We start from the raw sequence: 18,593 nt of genomic DNA, 5'->3' as shown, positions 1-18,593 counted from the left end.
CACACATATGCTGACTTTAAAACTGAATTTTAAATTGAAGTTATAAAGTTATCTTTACATCATCTATTAATCAAATATTGCCTTCAATTCAGAATTTAAGATCCTAGATGCTTTCATAGCAAAAATAAGCATATGAGGTAGTGGGTTAATTTTGTTTAATTTAACAATTTTATAATGTATGCATATATAAAAAAAATACTATAAGTAAATACAGCCCCCTATCCCTACCTACTGTTCAGACTCAACCCAGAGTCTCTGCTGTGCTAGGCAGTGACTACTACTGAGATATATATCCAGTCTGACATGTTTTGTCAACCACACCGTAGTAAAACTTATTAATTAAAAAAATAATTTAAGGGAGCTGTCAGTTAAAGTTTAACACAGTGCTCTCAAGCATTTCTAGAATATTTCTGGATAACTTGGAGCAGGGTTGCATGCATGACAGTGCTTGTGCTAGCTTTTTCGCTTCTGTTTTCTTTTCCTCTCACATGCTGGTTTGGGGCCCTGATTGGTTGCAGCAGGTGTTTACATTGAAGTTATTCCTTCTTTATAGTTTAAGGTGTTTTAGCTAGAGAGTATGCGTTTCCCTTTCTGCTCTGGTTTGCTTGTCCACACTGACCTTTCCAGCTGTTGTTGGTCTTGGATGGGCCAAGGACGCAAATTTCTGATTACTATGTTTTAAACATCCTGTAACAATGGTTCCTACATGCATTGATATCCTCGGGCCTCTAATAATGGCACTGTCGGTCTGCTGGAAATGAAGAAGTTCTGCTTGTTGAATCTTTGATCTGGTTTGGTTTGGTTTGTTCATTTTATTTTTCAGACCACTGTATAGCTTTGGCTGGCCTGGAGCTTGCTTTGTAGACCAGGCTAGCTTTGAACTCACAGAGATCCACCTGCCTCTGCCCAAAGGCATGCAACACCACATCCCTAGCTATGTAGTTAAATCTTAAGTAAATTCTCTCCCTCTGTCTGTCTGTCTGCCTGTGTGTTTGGAGATAGTCTTGCTCTGTAGCCCAGGCTGGCCTCCTGCAGGCTCCTTTGTTCTGAGATGTTTATCTGTCTTTCAGAGAAGTTATGGAGACCCTGCATTATGTTTGTGTTTTTGTTAAAAATTGGCATATTGAAACACGTACAGGAAGAAGGTACAGTCTGGTGTGGGATCTTTCTCACTTCACTGTTCTTTTGTGAAGATGTCTCCTAAGTGGTAGGTTGGGGGAGGGAGGGGAAAGCAAGTTCATGTTTAAAGGTCCTGGGCAACAGCTTTCTCAGCCCTGTCCTCAACTTTATGCTTGCTTTTGATATGTGCCTTTAAAAAGCATAAAGTTGCAGATGACTCGCCTTCTACCACAGTTTGTGTGTGTTTAATTATGTGTGCCATTCGAAATGGCAGCTAAAGCACCAGAAGGAATTATCAGCAGGTAGGAACTGCTTTTCCTAAGTCAGAGCAGCCAGTGTGGCTTAGTTGATGCTTCTGTTGCTAAGCAGGTAGGTTTCTGGTCTGGAGGCTACCCATTAACCCTATAAGTGCCTAACTGCAGACTGAAAAGATAAAGAAAACTAACCCAGTGTTTTGTCTGACTGCAAGAAAAATGAAACAGGGCAGATTAAGCTTGATTTGCTCATTTAGAGGCCAAGGAGGAGAGCTGGGAGGTGATGGGACGAAGGCTCCGGTAGCTGATAGTGAAGGTCTCAGCAATATGATCAGAATTCCCTTGAGGAATGGGGTTAGCTCTTCTCTGTGGTATTTTCTCTGTAAGCCTGCCTTTAACTGCCCACATGGCTGTGAGGAGAGGAAGAAGGAAGAAAGGGGTTGCTGTTTGCATCCATTTGCCAGAAAGGAGTTAACAGAACATACCACAAAACAGGTTGGGCAAGACTGTTAAAGTCAGTGATGAAGCCTGCCTCCTCCCCTTCTCTTCTTCCTCCCTCCTCCTCCTCCTCTTCCCTCTCCTTCCCTTAACCACTTTCAGGACTTGAAAACATCTTTGGACTATTGCCTACATCCCCCCCTTTCCCCCTGCACCCCCAACTCACTGCCTGGCTTCCCTTCTCCTAGTCAGAACACTTGATGTGAATAAAATACTTTGTGCGGATGAGGAGCTTGTCTGCGACAGGCAGGCAGCCTGGCCAGCTGTTTCTCAAGCAGTCGATGGTGCCCTCTGTCATGTAACATAGGCCCTATTCAGCAGCAGCATTCTTGAGTATGCATTTATGCCTCTGTGGGACTGTGGAGTGGACAGCTTGGGAGGGAGGAAGGGAGGGAGAATGTGGAGGCTGGAATGAAGAAGGAGTGTGTGCATTCACACAGACTCGGCGAGCAATGAGCTACTCAAATGCCACTAAGTCAGAAGACATTGTTTGAAGCATCTTTAGTCAGCTCTGACTTCTGGGGTGTCCTGGGGCCTAGGATGCAGGAGAACTGGTTTCGTCGCAGGCCAGTTTGTGTTTGATATAAGTTGTCCATGGTGTTTGCATCCATTCATCCCATAAACATACCATATATAGTCACGCTTGAGCTCGCTATAACATCACAAGGGAAGCACTCCTAATGCACAGTTCCTTTCTTGCTCAGAGAAGCAGACTCACACGGGCTATTTCTGGTGTCTTGTGGCCTGCTGTCTTTGGGGAGGGGGAGAAAAAAAAAAAAGAGGCTCTTGCTTTTCATAGTTACACTGCAATGTTTCTGATTCTTGTTTGCCTGGCACTCTGAAAGTTAAAAGAATTTTACTGTCATGGGAGGAAACGCAGAATCCTCTGAGTGCATCTGTTTTAGAAGAAAAGTCTGTTTTTGTTAGTGTCTTTAGCGTCACATACGTTTTGTTTTATGGGTCCTGATCTCCCACTGTTCAGAGAGCATCCTTTTATGTCGTTAGGGTGAGCCATACCCCGGATCATGTAGCCGTTCTCGGTGGCCACAGAGAAATTTTCCTTCTGTTTCCTCTCTCAGCCTTGCTGAGCTGTCCAGATTATTTACCACCCATCATGTTAGATGTTCAGGGCAGGACATGTAGCTTCTGTGGGACTGATGGCAGCCTTCAGAACCTGACAGAGCAGGGTTGGCCAAGTCGCGGTGACAGTGAGAAACAAATGCAGTCCCTTTGTCCCACACCTCGAATCAGCTTAGAGTGCGCATCAGGGCATTTGTGGCTCAGATAAGAGATCCGTGCCCCCTGCCCCACCCCGCTAACACTCCTACTCCCTGAGTGTTTTTTCCCTCAGGACTCATGTAAATAACTTGAGGGAAAAGATGGTTGCCAAGCTGGGACTTCTGTTTTGCTTTCTTTCATTGGCCTCATCAGAGTGGATCTGTATCTGACTGTGTGACAGTTAATTGTCTCATCCTCTCCTTTCCAAGGCTGATAAGACACTGCTTCTATCAAGCCTCACTGAGGAGTTCTTAATGCAGTAGAACAAAGCTATCTTTTTCTTTCTTTCTTTCTTCCTTTCTTTTTTTTTTTTTGTAATCTCATCCTTTTAACTTACATAACGGTGTTTCTCCAAGTAGTGCAAGCTAATAAGTTAAAAGTTTCTTCAAAAGCTTCAGTAAGTTCATATTAAAAAAAAAAAAAGTGGGATGGACCATTTAGAGACTACCGTATCCAGGGATCCATCCCATAATCATCTTCTAAACGCTGACACCATTGCATACACTAGCAAGATTTTGCTGAAAGGACCCAAATATAGCTGTCTCTTGTGAGACGATGCCGGGGCCTAGCAAACACAGGAGTGGATGTTCACAGTCAGCTATTGGATGTATCACAGGGCTCCCAATGGAGAAGCTAGAGAAAGTACCCAAGGAGCTAAAGGGATCTGCAACCCTATAGTTGGAACAACATGATGTACTAACCAGAACCCCGGAGCTCTTGTCTCTAGCTGCATATGTATCGAAAGATGGCCTAGTCGGCCAACACTGGAAAGAGAGGCCCATTGGACTTGCAAACTTTATATGCCCCAATATAGGGGAATGCCAGGGCCAAAAGAATGGGAATGGGTGGGTAGGGAAGTGGGGGGCGCTATGGGGGACTTTGGGGATAGCATTGGAAAAGTAATTGAGGAAAATATGTAATAAAAATATTAAAAATAAAAAAATAAAAAAAAAAAGAAAACTGGGACTGCTCCAGGCCAGAGATGTCAGTGTATATAGTTAACTGTTATGGATCTTACAATAAAAATTTGTTGAAGGTCATTAAAAAAAAAAAAAAAAAAAGTGATTGGCATTCTAGAGTCAGTTGCAGCTCTGTGAGTTCAAAGCCAGACTGATGTACTTAGGGAGACCCTGTCTCAAAAATAAACAAAGTCCAAACAGATGTCTGAAGAGATGGCTCAGCAGTCAAGAGCACTGGCCACTCTGCCAAGGACTCAGATTCTGTTCCCAGCACCTACATGGCAGCTCAGAACTGGCTGCACCTCCAGCCCCAGGAGATCTGACGCCCTCTCCTGGCTTTCTTTTGCAAGCACATGGTGCACTGACATATACAAAGGCAAAACAAAACAACACTTTCAAGTGAGCTATATTTGTTTCTAGGTAATTGCTAATTATTAGTAGTAATTCATCAGTATTAGATGCTGCTTAGAAAATCTAGATGACCTGATGTCACTATGGAGACCACAGTAGACTGGTTAGTATGGGGTTGACTCACTTACAGGGAGGCAACTCACTTGGCACTCTCCAGTCCAGACTGAGTGAGAGCTAGAGTGGTGAATAGTATATATGGTGGTGATTTGTAGTTTTCAAAAGCCACGCAAGTGTTAAGAAATCCCTGCAGTAACGCCCTAACCTTGATTTGTGTAGTATGCTAGCAATATTTTTATTTTTTGTTTGTTGGAGACAGGGTTTCTCTGTGTAGCTCTCAAACATGCCTTTAATCCCAGCACTCAGAATGCAGAGGCAGGTGGAGCTCTGAATTTGAGGCCAACTTGATCTACAAATCCAGGATAGCCAGGGCCACCTCCACATACCCAAGTGACATAGTGCATGTGAGTCAGCTGACACTAACACCTGGCTTTGTTTATAGTCTTAATTATAGTTGTTTTTGTTTTTGTTTTAAGGCTAAGAGGAGCTGATCTCTCTCTCTCTCTCTCTCTCTCTCTCTCTCTCTCTCTCTCTCTCCTTTCTTTCCTTCCTTATTTATTCTATGTATATGAGTACACTGTCACAGATGCACTAGAAGAGGGCATCAGATCCCATTACAGACAGTTGTGAGCCACCATGTAGTTGCTGGGAATTGAACTCAGGACCTCTGAAAGAGCAGTCAGTGCTCTTAACCACTGAGCCATCTCTCTATCCCAGTCTTAATTATGGTCTTAATGTGAGTTGTCTTTTGTGTTCATAGCTAGAATGGTATGTTAGGTGCCACTGAATTTTTACCAAAAAAAAAAAAAAAAAAAGATTTATTTTATGTGTATGAGTGTGTTGCTTGAAAGTTCGTCCATGCATCACATGTGGACGTCAGAAGAGGGCATCAGACCTTGTGAGCTGTTATATATGTGATCACACTCTAACCTGGGTCCTCTGTAAGAACATGCTCTTAACTGTTGAGACATCAACCCAGCTCCAGGTTGCCATTGAGGTTTTTTTTTTAATTATAATTTTTTAAAAACTGTCTCTGGTGTAAAGAAAAAAGATGTCTCTATACCAGAGTGGTCATAGGTACCTGGAAGATACTCTTTATAGAAAAGGAATTTTGGACTTGTGCTGTGAGTGTGTAAGGTTTATTTTATTGTTCTGTAGATGTGTGTATATATGCATGTAAGTGCAGGTGCCTGAGAGAGTGTCAGATACCCCGAGCTGAAGCTACAGTAGTTGTCAGCCACCCAGCATGGATGCTGGCAACCAAACTCAAGTCCTATGCAAGAGCAACCAGCCCTCTTAACTGAGCTAGCCCTAGCCTCACTGGGTGTGCATGTTTCTTTTGTTTTAAAGAGACAGTACCCTACTTTGTAGCCCAGGCATGCTTTAACACTTAATTCCTGTCCTTTTGCTTCAGCCTTCCATGTGCCAGGATGGAATTGTAGGCTCAGAAGGACCATGTTCTAATAATCTCATAGGTACATTTGAATACTCAATACTTCAATATATTAGCTTCCTTCTGTGCATTTAGGTTTGCTGTAGCACATTTCTAACACTGAAGAAAAGCATAAACTTTTATGTTCCTCTCCGGACAAGCCCTGGGTGTTTTTCATAAGTGAAACTGTTCATTTGAATATTTAACTAGAGTTAAAATTGGGTCTTGCCAGTATCCAGGGAAACTCTGACTCCAGATTGCCACACTAAAGGTTGAAAGTATTATCTTACATTGTCGTCACTTTTGACACTGTCCAGCAAGGGAAAATGCATTTGAATTACATATAAGAAATAGGAACTGGTTGTCTGCATGCTAGATGTTCAGAACAGCTGGAAAAGTAATTAAAAGCCCAGACTTCCCAAGAAGCAAGTAGCAGGTCTGAGAGCTGACTCTTTGAAGTGGGGTTAACACAGGGTACATGTGCAGAAGGGGTGTTGCTGAGGGGTTGGGAGAGTTTGTCTTTGAAATCCGTGGCAGCTGGCAGAAGCCACCTCTAGCAGGTTGTGATGGCTACTCTTGTTTTCGATGGATCTTGTCATATCCGCTGGTGGGTGGAGCCTCAGGGACAACTGTTAGAGTGAAGTGGCAGAACTGGAGGTGCAGGTAGGGAAGTGTCCAGGCATGGAATAGAATAGCCTCTGGGTGCCAGGAGAACAGCCCTTGTGAATCATAGGCATCGAGAGCTTGGTCCCGTTGGACCTAATGGGTAGAGAACAGGAAAGTGAACGCAGTTATTATTCTGTCCCTGCAGAGCTCTGAATCTGAAGATACCACAGGCATTGCTGGGCTGTTAGTGGATCCTCAGTCTTCTATAGCCACTACTTAAAAGCTCTTTCCTCTTTATAAAAGCCTTTAAAAAGAAATTAAGCTAGATGTCACCAATCACCTTTAAAGCTAAAGTTGGTCTTACAGATACCAAGTCGCTGATTTAGGGGGAAGAGGAGACTCAGATAGAAAAATTTGATCAATTGATTTAAGGTTGTTGGAGGATTAAAATGTTACTTGATTGCTGGCCTTATCTTGGATTTGGGAATTTCAAGGAAAAGTGGACAATGCTGGCTTTTGTCCAAGGATTTCAGCAGTCACATGATCTGTGTACCCAATCCCAGGGGCAGAAAGTGCTGGCAACTTGCGTGCCTCATCCATTGAGAGGAGGGACTGCTGAGTGGGAAGGATGCTCTGACTTGGGAATCGTTTAGCTGAGAACTGACTTTAATTTTATACAAAATCTGGCACATCCCAAAGTTATGACGTGAATGTGCTACGATATTTGGCTATAAGTTGGAGTTTAAGGGGAGGCAATAGCAAGGAAACCAGTCACTTCCAGTCCCCTGCTGCACCGGGAGAAGCAAGCCCAGCCAGGTTGGGGCAGAGCACAGGGATCATCGTGATAAACTATCTTGAATAATTTAGAGATATGGAGAATTTATTCAAAGTCTGAAGCTGCAGATCTCTGAGCATAAGTAAATGGGGATCTGGGTTATATAAAGATAGCATTTATAAACTCCCAGGAATTTACTTACAGCTAGATTCCCTTGTGATGGGCATGTGTGTAGAGGTGAAGTGATCAAGTTAGAGCAGGAGAACCATGCGGGATTGCTTTATATGGCTTTGTTTTCTCAGTGTTGGATCCCCATATCTCTTCCTTTCACACAGAAGCGTGCAAAGGACTGTGGTTTGATGAAACAGTACCAGTGTTATGAAGCCACTTGGCTGAATAATAAATCATTTAGGAACCTCGTGGGAAAGTCACTAGCAAGACATGATGCTGTTTCATATAATTTAATAAGATTCTTTTCTAACAGCACACAATTCCTGTTACTATTTTTTAATGGTCTGTAAGAGAATATTCCATGCTATTTCCATATGAAGAGTGAAGAAATTATCCCCCTTCAGGATTCAAATGAAGATTTATTGATCTTCATAACACAAATAGAATGACATTGTTTTTATGTATGGGGGTAATTAAAAGCTAGGTTTTCAGGGCTGGGGATATAGCTTAGTGGTAGGGGGCTTGCCTAACAAGTGTGAGCAGCTTGGTTTGATTTCTAGCATGGAATGGTGGTGGGGTGGGCACCTGGATAGGGCATTTTGCTGTGTCACTCAAACTTAGTGACTCAAACAGTCCTCCCGCTTCAGCCTTCAGAGTAGCAAAGCTACAGGCATTTACCCCTGCACCCAACCTAGGTTTTCTTCTCTTCTCTTCTCTTCTCTTCTCTTCTCTTCTCTTCTCTTCTCTTCTCTTCTCTTCTCTTCTCTTCTCTTCTCTTCTTTCTTTCTTTCTTTCTTTCTTTCTCTCCTTTGGTTTGCTTGTTTTTATTTTTCGAGTCAGGGTTTCTCCATGTAGCCCTGGCTGTCCTCAAACTCACAGAGATCCACCTATCTCTTCCTCCCAAGTGTTGGGATTAAAGGCATGGGCTATCACAATCACCTGGCAGTGAAAAGGCATGTGTGGTGGTGGGGTAGGGAAAGAATAGAGGCCTTTTGTTCTATATAGAATGATGGTGTGCTCCAGTAGAAAACTCTGCCTCCTTTGAAATGAGTTGTAGACTAGAGTCTTCAATGATAGCCTTCCAGGATGTGCAGTTCTGGCTCAACAGAATGAAAGACTGTGTTTGATTCTGTTAAATATATTTTTTTAATTGTTTCTTTCCAATTCTTTCAATTTTATGTGTTTTGTTTTCTAGTTTAAATCTGGCATTTTGGTGCATGGCTCTAATCTTAGCACTTAGGGAAAATGAGGTCAGCCTGCCTGGGCAACTTCGTGAGATCTTGTCTTCCCTGCCCTTCAAAAAGAAAGAGATCCCCTCCCCCCTCTCTATAGGCAAAATAAGTTATCAGTCCACATACAATCAAATGGAACCTTTGTGCTTTTGGTCTGTCCCTAAGAAGCAGAATGGAATCCTAAGGATTCCAGTGAGGAGAGAGAAAAGCAGTCACCCTTCTCATCTGCAGGCTCCCAAGCTCCCCTGCCAAAGGTTGCTAAACTCTAGTAATCTCTAGATTACTTTTAATATCTAACACAGTTCTTACATGACTTCCCTTTGATTCAGTATAGCACTCCAGGCACAGCAGATCTATTTTCCTTTAGAAACTTCCAGATTTGGGCGGGGAGGAGGTGTGCGGGTGGGTGGGAGTGAGTGAGGGGATAAGGTTATAGAAGCCATGGTACAGCAGGCTTCTATGGATACTTCATCTCATCCAGCTCTTGTTCCAAATCCTCCAGTGTATTTACGTTTCACCCTGGAAATACTTGTGAGCATATATTGTTTTCTCAGTGAGAGTTGTTTCATGAGCATACTGCAACGAGGGCTTTATAATTGGGCCAAAACAGACCTCAAATAAAAGAACATAAAAATACATTTGCTGATAAAAGTTAATGAGGATAGGGTAGACATCCTGGCTGATTACACATTCACCCTTAGACACACGTGTGTTTGATAGATTAGAAGCAGTTTGAGTACCTTTGTCATAAAGATGATAGGCAATTTGTTTGTTTTGTTTGTTTGTTTGTTTGATTGATTGGCTGATTGGTTTGGTTTGGTTTGGTTGGTTGAGACAGAGAGAAGATCTCATGGTTGTAGCCCTGGAACTCAATGCTGGTATGGAGCTCACTGAGATTCACCTGCATGAGCTACCGTTTCTGGCACAGATAGACGTTGGTTAATTTAAGGTATACTGTATGGGGTATCAAATAAGCCTTGAAACCTAAGACATTTAACTCATGCCTTTATGGCTGACATAAAGTCTTCAGAAGGGTTATAACTTGTTGGTCTAGCTCCCTCCCAGGCTCATGACTCAAGGATCCAGGCTGCAGTGATGCACATGGCCCTAACCAGCAAGTGACCTGCCTGAATGCGAAGTTATTCTCTGACCAGTCAGTGATTGTCTAACTAGTGAGCTGCCCGCCTTGTCTTCCTTTATCATTTTATCTCCTGAAGGTTTACTTTGAACATAAATAAATGAAGACCCAAAGCCTAAAACATGAACTGTTCACTTAACAGTAATTCTCAAAGTGTGTTTCCCCAAGTAAGTCGCACAAGTATCACTTGGTAATGAAGACTCTCTTATTCATCAGATGCTCGAGGGCTGGCGGGTCCATGGTAGATTGTGTGTTTGTAAGGCCCTAGGTTCTTGGATTGATAATTAGCACCATAAGCAAAAGAAGAAACTGCAGTGGGGTTCTGCAAAACAGCTATAGTCAGTTATTGAGGTATCAGAAAGGTTAAGAGTGACTTTAGTTTTAGCACCAGTCGGATTCATGATTGAAGAATTAAGCCTAAAGTTTTGATAAGCATTTACTACTGCGAATGTCTGGGAAACATACCTGGGATCACACATGAAACAGTAAGTGTTAGAGGGTTTATACTGTGTGTCCCAGTCTACGCTCCTATCGCTCCTATCAAGTGTCTTCATCTGCTGCCCACAGCAACCATACGATGTAGCTGGTTTTACTGACTTTGTCTTTTAGCTGAGAAAACTGAGACAGGGTAGTGTCACAGGGTCAGGATGCAAATGATAAATGTAAGAGCTGAACCCAGGCACAAAGAGTGGCTCAGAAATCCACCCCCCACCACAGGGTGCTTGCGTGCGCTTGCTGCTCCTTAGGTTGACAGTTTACTGGGCCCTATCGGTTTTTGTTTTGTTTTTTACTTTTTTTTTTTTTTTGAATGGAGACAATCTGAGAAATAGCAGGAAGTGTGGTGTGATGGCAACAGTTCATATTTTAAGTTAAGTCCCCTCACCACGAGTTTCATTCGTTAGTGGTTTACATGTGTGGTAGGCTACTGGCAGTATTGGCCAATCATGGAGGTGCATGGCTAGGTTGTAGTTGCTCAGCCATTTAAAACCGAACAATAAACAGAATGAGGCTGTTAGGGGTAGAACCAGGGAGTTAGTGGGAAGTGGTTTCTCAGAGTGAGGTGTAGCTCAGTCGACATTACAAGAACATTTTCTTCAGTTAACCTATGTGCAATCTCTGGGCTTAACAGGGAGGCCCTGTTCTCATCGCCTTCCCTTTTGAGTCTCCTCTGGCTTTTCATCTCTCTGCCCTTTCAGAGGTGCCTGCCTGTGTGAAGCTGGATTTCATCAGATACTTTAAAAGTTTCTGTTGAGTCTTCAGTGTAATAGAGAAAATGTGTTTTTCTTTCCAAGAGATGGGATAGAACAGTTGAGCCACTTGCGAAGGCTCTTGGAAGGAGTTAATGGAGGGAATCTAATCGTTAGCATTTTGAGCCAATGAAAATGCTTCCAAATGACATTAAGCATTGCTTATTCCCTTACGTTCTTTTAAGTTTAGTGATGGGCTGGAGAGAGGGTTCAATGCTTAAGAGCAACAATGGCTGCTCTTCCAGAGGACCCAGGGTCGGTTCCCAGAACTCACATGGTAGCTTACGACCTTGTGAAACTCCAATTTGAGGAGATGCAATGCCTTCTCCTGGCCTTCTTAGGCACCAGGCATGTATATAGTATACATACGTGTGGGCATATATTATATGTATATATTATAATAATACACATAAACATTATGCACATATATGTGAATATCATATCATACACATTATAAAAATAAATACATCTTTTTAAAAAATAAAATGTGACAATCAAGTACATTTTCCAGACAGTTCTGAAATCTGTTGCTGTTAGTGGTCCTCTGCTGGCCCAGCAGGCTGCAGTTGAGATGGCTCCCTGGCAGCTCTGCCGGGGACAGTGTCCTGGCTGACTCTAGGTGGAGGATAAAGATAGAGCATCGCCCCTTTCACGCTTCACATTGGCTGGAAAAAACTGCTATGCTTTGTATGGTTCGAGCATATTTCATTTCCAAAGTGCTGACATTTTTAGTTTTCTGCAAGCAGACATTCCGACTTAAGCATAGGATTTTCCCTTGAAAAACAGTTGTTCACCTAGCAGTTGAATAGAGATGGGAAAGAGCAGAGGTAGGTAGGAGGAGAAATTGTTTTAAAGCTCCATCTATCTCTTTTCTTCTCGTTGTCCGTGTAAATGGTTTTATTTGCTTAATAATTTGATTTGGCCCAAATGATGGTATATATAAAACTGAAGGAAATCTTGAGTCAAATCTGAAGCGAAAGAAAGAACTAACCTGGAAAAGAACCCCTGGATTCACATTGATTGACTTTCAGAGTGGGCCACTTTGATTAACCTCTGAGAACTGAATCACAATGCTCTTGGTGGGCCTTGTGCTTGTTTTTGCTGGGTTTGGTAGCCTGTGTATTTGATTCTAGCACTCTGAGGTCTAGGCAGGCAGATCTCTGAGTTTCAGGCCAGCCAGGACTACATAGTGAAACCCTGTCTTCTGTGACTTTCCAGCCTGCATTTTACACTGAGCCATATCTGAGTTAGAGCTACAAAGTTCAGCCCAGAAAGAAAAAGGTGGAAGTATTTTGGGATGAATGTTTGGAAGGTGTTTTTTTCTTCTCTGAAAGACCTGGTGCCCTTGGTATTTGTATGTGGAACCCTCTAGTTTATATTTAACTAGAGAATAGCTACATGACTGCATTGGATATCAGTTGGAAGAAAAGTAACAGGCTTGCCTTTAACTACTGGGGTATAGGATGTGCAGTGTTCGAAAGAATACATTTTTCTTTTCCTCTGCCAGCAATCAAGAGTAGGAACATGGTGCATGCCATAGACTCCTTGAGTAGGAGTGGGGCTTTCCAGAAGTACCACTTAACTGTCCCCGGAACCATTTAGTTATGTGTGTGCATGCATGTTTTGCACGCCTGTCTGTGTATGGGTGTGTGCGTGCCTGGTGTGGTTTTTTTTTTTGGGGGGGGGGGTAGACAGTCCTATTTTGTAGTTCTGGCTGCCCTGGACTTACAATGTAGTCATGATGACCTTGAATTAGTCTTGTCTTGGGCTCTTGAATGCTGCCAGGATTACAATTATAGATATATTTGGGGTGTGTTTTGAGATAGACTTCTATAGCCTAGGCTGGCCTTGTATTCCTACTTGGTTGAGCATCCTTGAACTTTCTCCATTCTTTTGTTTCAACCTTGAAGTTCTGGGGCCGTAGACATGAGGACTGAGAGAGTGCCTTGAGGTCATTTACCTGTAGAGACTTAAGAACCAACTGCTCCCCCCTGTTCAGCTTCATCCCCCGAGGCTACTGGGCTGGTGGTAGGGGTTGGGGGTTGGGGGGTATCTTTTTATCTCTGGCAGACACTGGGCTGTCTCCCTGCCTGCTCTTTGGGTTCCTTTGTTCACTAAACCATCACTTGCCCTATTCTCTTCTTGGGACTTACAGCTAGGACCAACTGCTTGTTTTCTGGAGATTACCAATCAGCCAAATATTTGAGTTCCTACTGTGTGCTACAGATTAAGACTCTCCAGCAAAGGGGCCTCCTTGGACCCTCTGGGATTCCACTCTACCATATCCAGATGAAAGGGTTCTGTCCACTGGCCTGTATGCCTGAGGGGGTGGGGTGTCTCTTCTGTTTCCTATTTCAAGTTTCCTCCCTTACGACTTCTACACTGCCATCACCTTCTGGGCCTCTTTCCATTCACTTCACACTCAGTCTTTAGAACAGAATTGAGCTCAGCTAATTCCATCCACCATGTGCAGCTTTTTGTTGGCCACTAGCCTGTGGCTGTTCTTGTCCCTCTTGGCCTGCCCACCTTTCTTTGAAAGTTGCTCTGTTTTACCTTCTCTATTTCCTTTGTTCCCCTTTCTAGTCACCCACCCCTCCACCCCAGTCACCATGTTCAAACACGTTTTCCAAACTCTTACATCATCTTCTCAGACTACTGTGCGCCTGTGCCCCTCACTACCCCAAACCCAGCTTTCCCAGTTCCCCATAATTTGCCCCACACACCCTCTGTAATCATCCTCTGCCCTTCAGCAGCACCTGGTGCTTTCTGACGATCAGCTCCCCCGTCAGGCTTTCCATCTCTTCCCCGTGCACACACCTGTCTGCTTCTGATGCACTTGAGCACCTAGTTAATTCTCTGCTGCTTCTGCTTCTTTCTTGTCCCTAGGTGACAAGCTCTTGAGGAGTCCCCTATCCCTTGGACCTGGTAATGGATCTTTGGGGGGGGGGGCGGTTGTGGGTGGGAGGGTGGTTTTATCATAAATATTTGCCAAGTATAGTGGTATATTCCTTTAGTCCCAGCACCAGAGGAGCAGAGACAGGTGGATCACTATGAGTTCCAAGTTAACCAGGACTATACAGTGGGACCGGACCCTCTCTCAAAATGCATATATACATGTATGTGTGTATATATACACACACATATGTGTGTGTGTATATATATATATATATATATATATATATATATATATATATATGTAAAACATTTGATGCCTTGGGAGTATTTCCTCCCATATCTTTGAAGGTGAGAATGTAAGTCTTGTTGTTTTTAAGGAACTTTTTTTTTGGAGGGGGGGATGCTGTGTGAAACAGTTTCACTGTGTATCCGTGCCAGGACCTTGCCCAGTCTGGAACTTGTAAACCAGGCTGGCCTCAAACTCACACAGACCCACCTGCCTCTGCCTCCAAATGTTGGAATTAAAGGTGTATGCCACCATGCCAACTCAGGTTTCTTTTAAAAAACTCCTTGATAGCCTGAAAGTAAGAGGAAAACCCATTAGTTTTATTATCTTCAAAGGATGTAAGCAATAAGAAGGACCAGGCTCGCTCAGCACCAGATACCTACTAAGCACAGCCACACTCCCAGTTCCTCATGAGTCTGGTTTTAGTCCATATATTCCCCCGAATAGGCTGTTCATGGACTGCAGTTTGGTGGGGGCACACACAACTTTAAGGGCATCTTAGCTTTTTATTGATGGTTTCCATTTAAAAGGCTCACTAAGACATCTGTAACCTTTTGTTACTTACAAAACATTTTCCCTAAGTCCACCTCCTAGTCTGGTGACCTGAAATCCCCAGGAGTTGATAGTATGGGGCGTAGTTACACAACCCTAAGGCTCTCTTGCAGCCCCTTTAGAGAAGGCCACGTTATACAGGCTGAATGTTTTCTTCTAGCGATCAGCAAACACTCTGGGATCTTAGAATACCCGGGACGTGAACAAACCTGAGTAAAGGCAGTGACAGGGCTGAGGCTCACCAGTTCCTCTTCTTTTCTGGGAAAATGAGCCATCCTTGGGATTCTCATGCTTGTATCATGCCTCAGGGGATTTTCAGAAGCTGATTTGGTTAATGTGCATTGAGTTATTGTCATGTGTTCCTATGGAAGTTAATTGTATGCTTTAACTCTTCACAAGAAAAAGGGAAGGTTAGAAGTTTAGGCGTTACACTATTCATTGTTAGCTATATCTGAGTGCTGGCCTGCCACTGGTGCTAAATGTGATGAAGAGCCGTAGGCGATAGGATTGTAGTTTGGTAGATGGAATCCAGTACCAGGTAGATGGAATCTATCCCTTGCACAGGGGGAAAAATAAAAAGGTCTTGCTGTATAACATACATACATACCCCAGGCTAACAAGGAAATTACTGTGTATCCTAGGCTGGCTTTGAACTTGGGTTCCCAATGTCTCAGCGCATGCCACCATGCCCCCCTGTATCTATTGTTTTAAAAATTCATTATATTCATTCAAATTTTAATTTTCATATTTCTGTACGTATGTTTATGGGCATGTGTGTGTCACATTGTGTGTGCAAATGGAACAACTTTTTAAATAATTTTTAGTTTTGTGGGTTTTACTTGTATGTGCACCTCATGTGTGCCTGTCATCCTTGGAGGCCAGAAAAAGATGTTGGGTCCCTAAGAACTGGAGTTAGGAATGGTTGCAAGGCACCATATGGACGGATGCTAGGGACCAAACCTGAGTCCTCCGCAAGAGAATCCAACACTCCTCTAACAGCTGAACTTCTCTACAGTCCCTAGATAGGACAACTTTTAGAAGCTGGATCTCTCCTCCTCGTGGGTCCTGGGAATCAAACTCGGGTCTTCAGGCTTGATGGCAAGCACCTTTGCCCATTGAGCCTCATTTCACTAGCCCTGGAAGTAATTTTACATGCTACACATTTAGCACGGTGTTATGCTCATTTTAGAGCAGCTTCGTCAATGCTCAAATGTGCCAGCTTGCTATTTTATGGTTGATTTGCTTTTGCAGACCTGAAGCTTAAGCCCAGGGCCTCAGGCAGGCTTGGCAAGCAGTCTTTAGCAGGAGGCTACACCTCTGCTCCCATACTGCACTTGCAAGTGACCTAAATGTATAACAGTTTCCCAGTGTTACACGGACTTTTGTGTTGGAGGCAGGACCCAGTTTGAGCAGGATCTGAGCAGATGGGTAGGGTGGGAATGACTCGGTTGCCTGCTTAGGGGACGACCCTGTCCTGTTGGTTTCATGGGCTGTTTCCCTCCATACTCTGAAACTCATACTTCTGAACTACCTCCCCTCCCATGGCCACAGGGAAGGCCATACTGGACTTTTTTATTCCTGCCTTGGGGCTTAAGAACAAAGGCCTACAATCTAGTAACCCAAGATTACCAGAGAAAAAGCACCGGAGACCCACCTGGTCCGGATCTCAAGCCTCTGGTCATGACACTAACCATTTAAAGTAGATTCATGTAAGAGATGGCTTAGTGGGTAAAGGAGCCTCTAGCCAAGCCTGAGACCTGGGACTTTCTTAATTTTGCTGTTCCATAATCAGTCTTGATCCACTATATGGCCCATGCTCCTTCCTCCACGAGGAATTTCCTCCATCTGCTAACCACTTTATCATCCACTGTGTTACCAGATGCAGGCAGTCCAGGGTCATTCTGAACAATGTCCGGGCTGCAAGAGTTCTCCATTTGTGATGCTCCACCTCCACCCCCCAGTCCCTCTTCATATCTGTCCTTCAAACTATCATAGTTGCCTCCTAACTGAGTTATGTGCCTCTAGTAATTTATTTTTTAAATTGCTGCCAAAAGATTTTTAAATATGGATATGATTAGTTCATTCCAGGCCAAAAAAAAAAAAAAAAAAAAAAAGGCCCATCAGTGGGTTTCCACAGTGGCAGGCTAAAGTTCATCCCTTTCCCGATGGAACCTTGACCTCCGAGTCACTCTGCCAGCCTCATCTTTGCCATTTCCCCTACTCCACTCTCCCTCCTTTCTCACAAAGTGCAGTGTGCTCTGAGCACTCCCAGGGGAGCGTTTTTCATGGGTCAGAAACAAAGCAAAAGGTTTGTAGTTAGATGTGTGTGGGGGGGGGGGGCGAAAGGGGGATTGTTTCTTTTGCCAAGTAAGGAAGGGCATAAGAAAATAATCTCAGTCATTTTAAGGAGTGCTTTTTTAACCTTAAAGCCCAAGTAATTTAAATGAATGAATGAATGAATGAATGAATACAAACCAATTAATTGTGGGTGTCAGCATTTCACCAGAGAAGGGTAAAAATGGTAGGATTTGGGAACTCTTGCTTTCTCCACATGGTGTTCTTGTTGCCAACATCTGGTTTGCCTTTGCCCCACTGCCCCCGTGTTCCACACCTCTTACCTCTGGTGAGCCCCACAGCCTTTTGTGTTTGGCTCATGGTCCACTTTCCCTTGGGTTAGAATTTCACTCTTTGTATCTGCTCTGTCTTCCCACGAGGGGATCCATTCTCTTTCCCTACTGTTTAGTGCTGGGGATCCAACTCAGGTCAGCAGGCTTGGTGGCCTTGACGGCACCTTGCCTGCTGCCCTGGCTTTGGTTTTCTGAAAGTGCTAGAATTATACACATGCATGGTCCATTATACCAGCTATAGTTTTTGTTTTCTTTATTAAAAAAAAAAAAATTGAATTCCCATTGGGATCGTGCCGGGATATCACCAGCTTCTAATATACTTGCGGAAGTGTGCTTACAGCTGTGACTCAGTTAAGCAACTGCTGTTCACTTGAATTGTATTTTGACTTCCAACTAGGCATGTGTGTGCCTGAGTTTAGTGGACTGTGTTTGTTTGTTTGTTTGTTTGTTTTCCCCCTTCTGGAATTGTAATGAAGCATCTTTCTTTAATAGCTTTTAAGTTTGTTGAATAAGCACTGTAAATACCATTGTTTTGCACATTTTCTATTTTCTTTGTATAGGTTCTTTCTGACTTCATGGCCTGGGGGGAGTTGAGGGTGTTGAAGGGTGCCTGCTGTTGAGCCGAACCAGTTAGCTGACTCCAGTCCTTCACTGTCTCTGACTGGCCAGGTCCTGCATCTGTGGGACACAGGCCACATGGATGGAGGTTCTATCTCTAGCCTGTGGATAGCATAGCATAGCTCCTTTGTATGTGCATACAAGCACTTGCTCTCATTTCCAATACTTAAAGAATAGTAGCACATACGAGTTACTTTAAGAATACTAATGTATGGGCCAGGCATGGTGGGGCACGACTTTAATCCCAGCACTCGGGAGGCAGAGGCAGGTGGATTTCTGAGTTCAAGGCCAGCCTGGTCTACAGAGTGAGTTCCAGGACAGCCAGGGCTATACAGAGAAACCCTGTCTAGAAAAACAAAACAAAACAAACAAAAAGAATACTAATGTATGTAGATGGAATAATGACTTACATCTCTAATTCAGTATCCAAGAGGTTGA

The 18,593-nt window shown here is 43.5% G+C and overlaps 1 protein-coding gene across 8 annotated transcripts in view; it reads left to right on the top strand.

The window, feature by feature from the left end:
- Positions 1 to 18,593, top strand: part of Rreb1 (ras responsive element binding protein 1) — a 177,320-nt gene that overhangs the window by 83,946 nt on the left and 74,781 nt on the right. The window lies entirely within an intron of this gene.

The sequence above is a fragment of the Mus caroli genome, unplaced genomic scaffold, assembly GCF_978045245.1.
Source record: "Mus caroli unplaced genomic scaffold, Mus_caroli_1 scaffold_15, whole genome shotgun sequence".
Taxonomy (NCBI): domain Eukaryota; kingdom Metazoa; phylum Chordata; class Mammalia; order Rodentia; family Muridae; genus Mus; species Mus caroli.
Note: the sequence above shows the minus strand (reverse complement) of the source record. Positions and strands in the feature narration are given on the sequence as shown.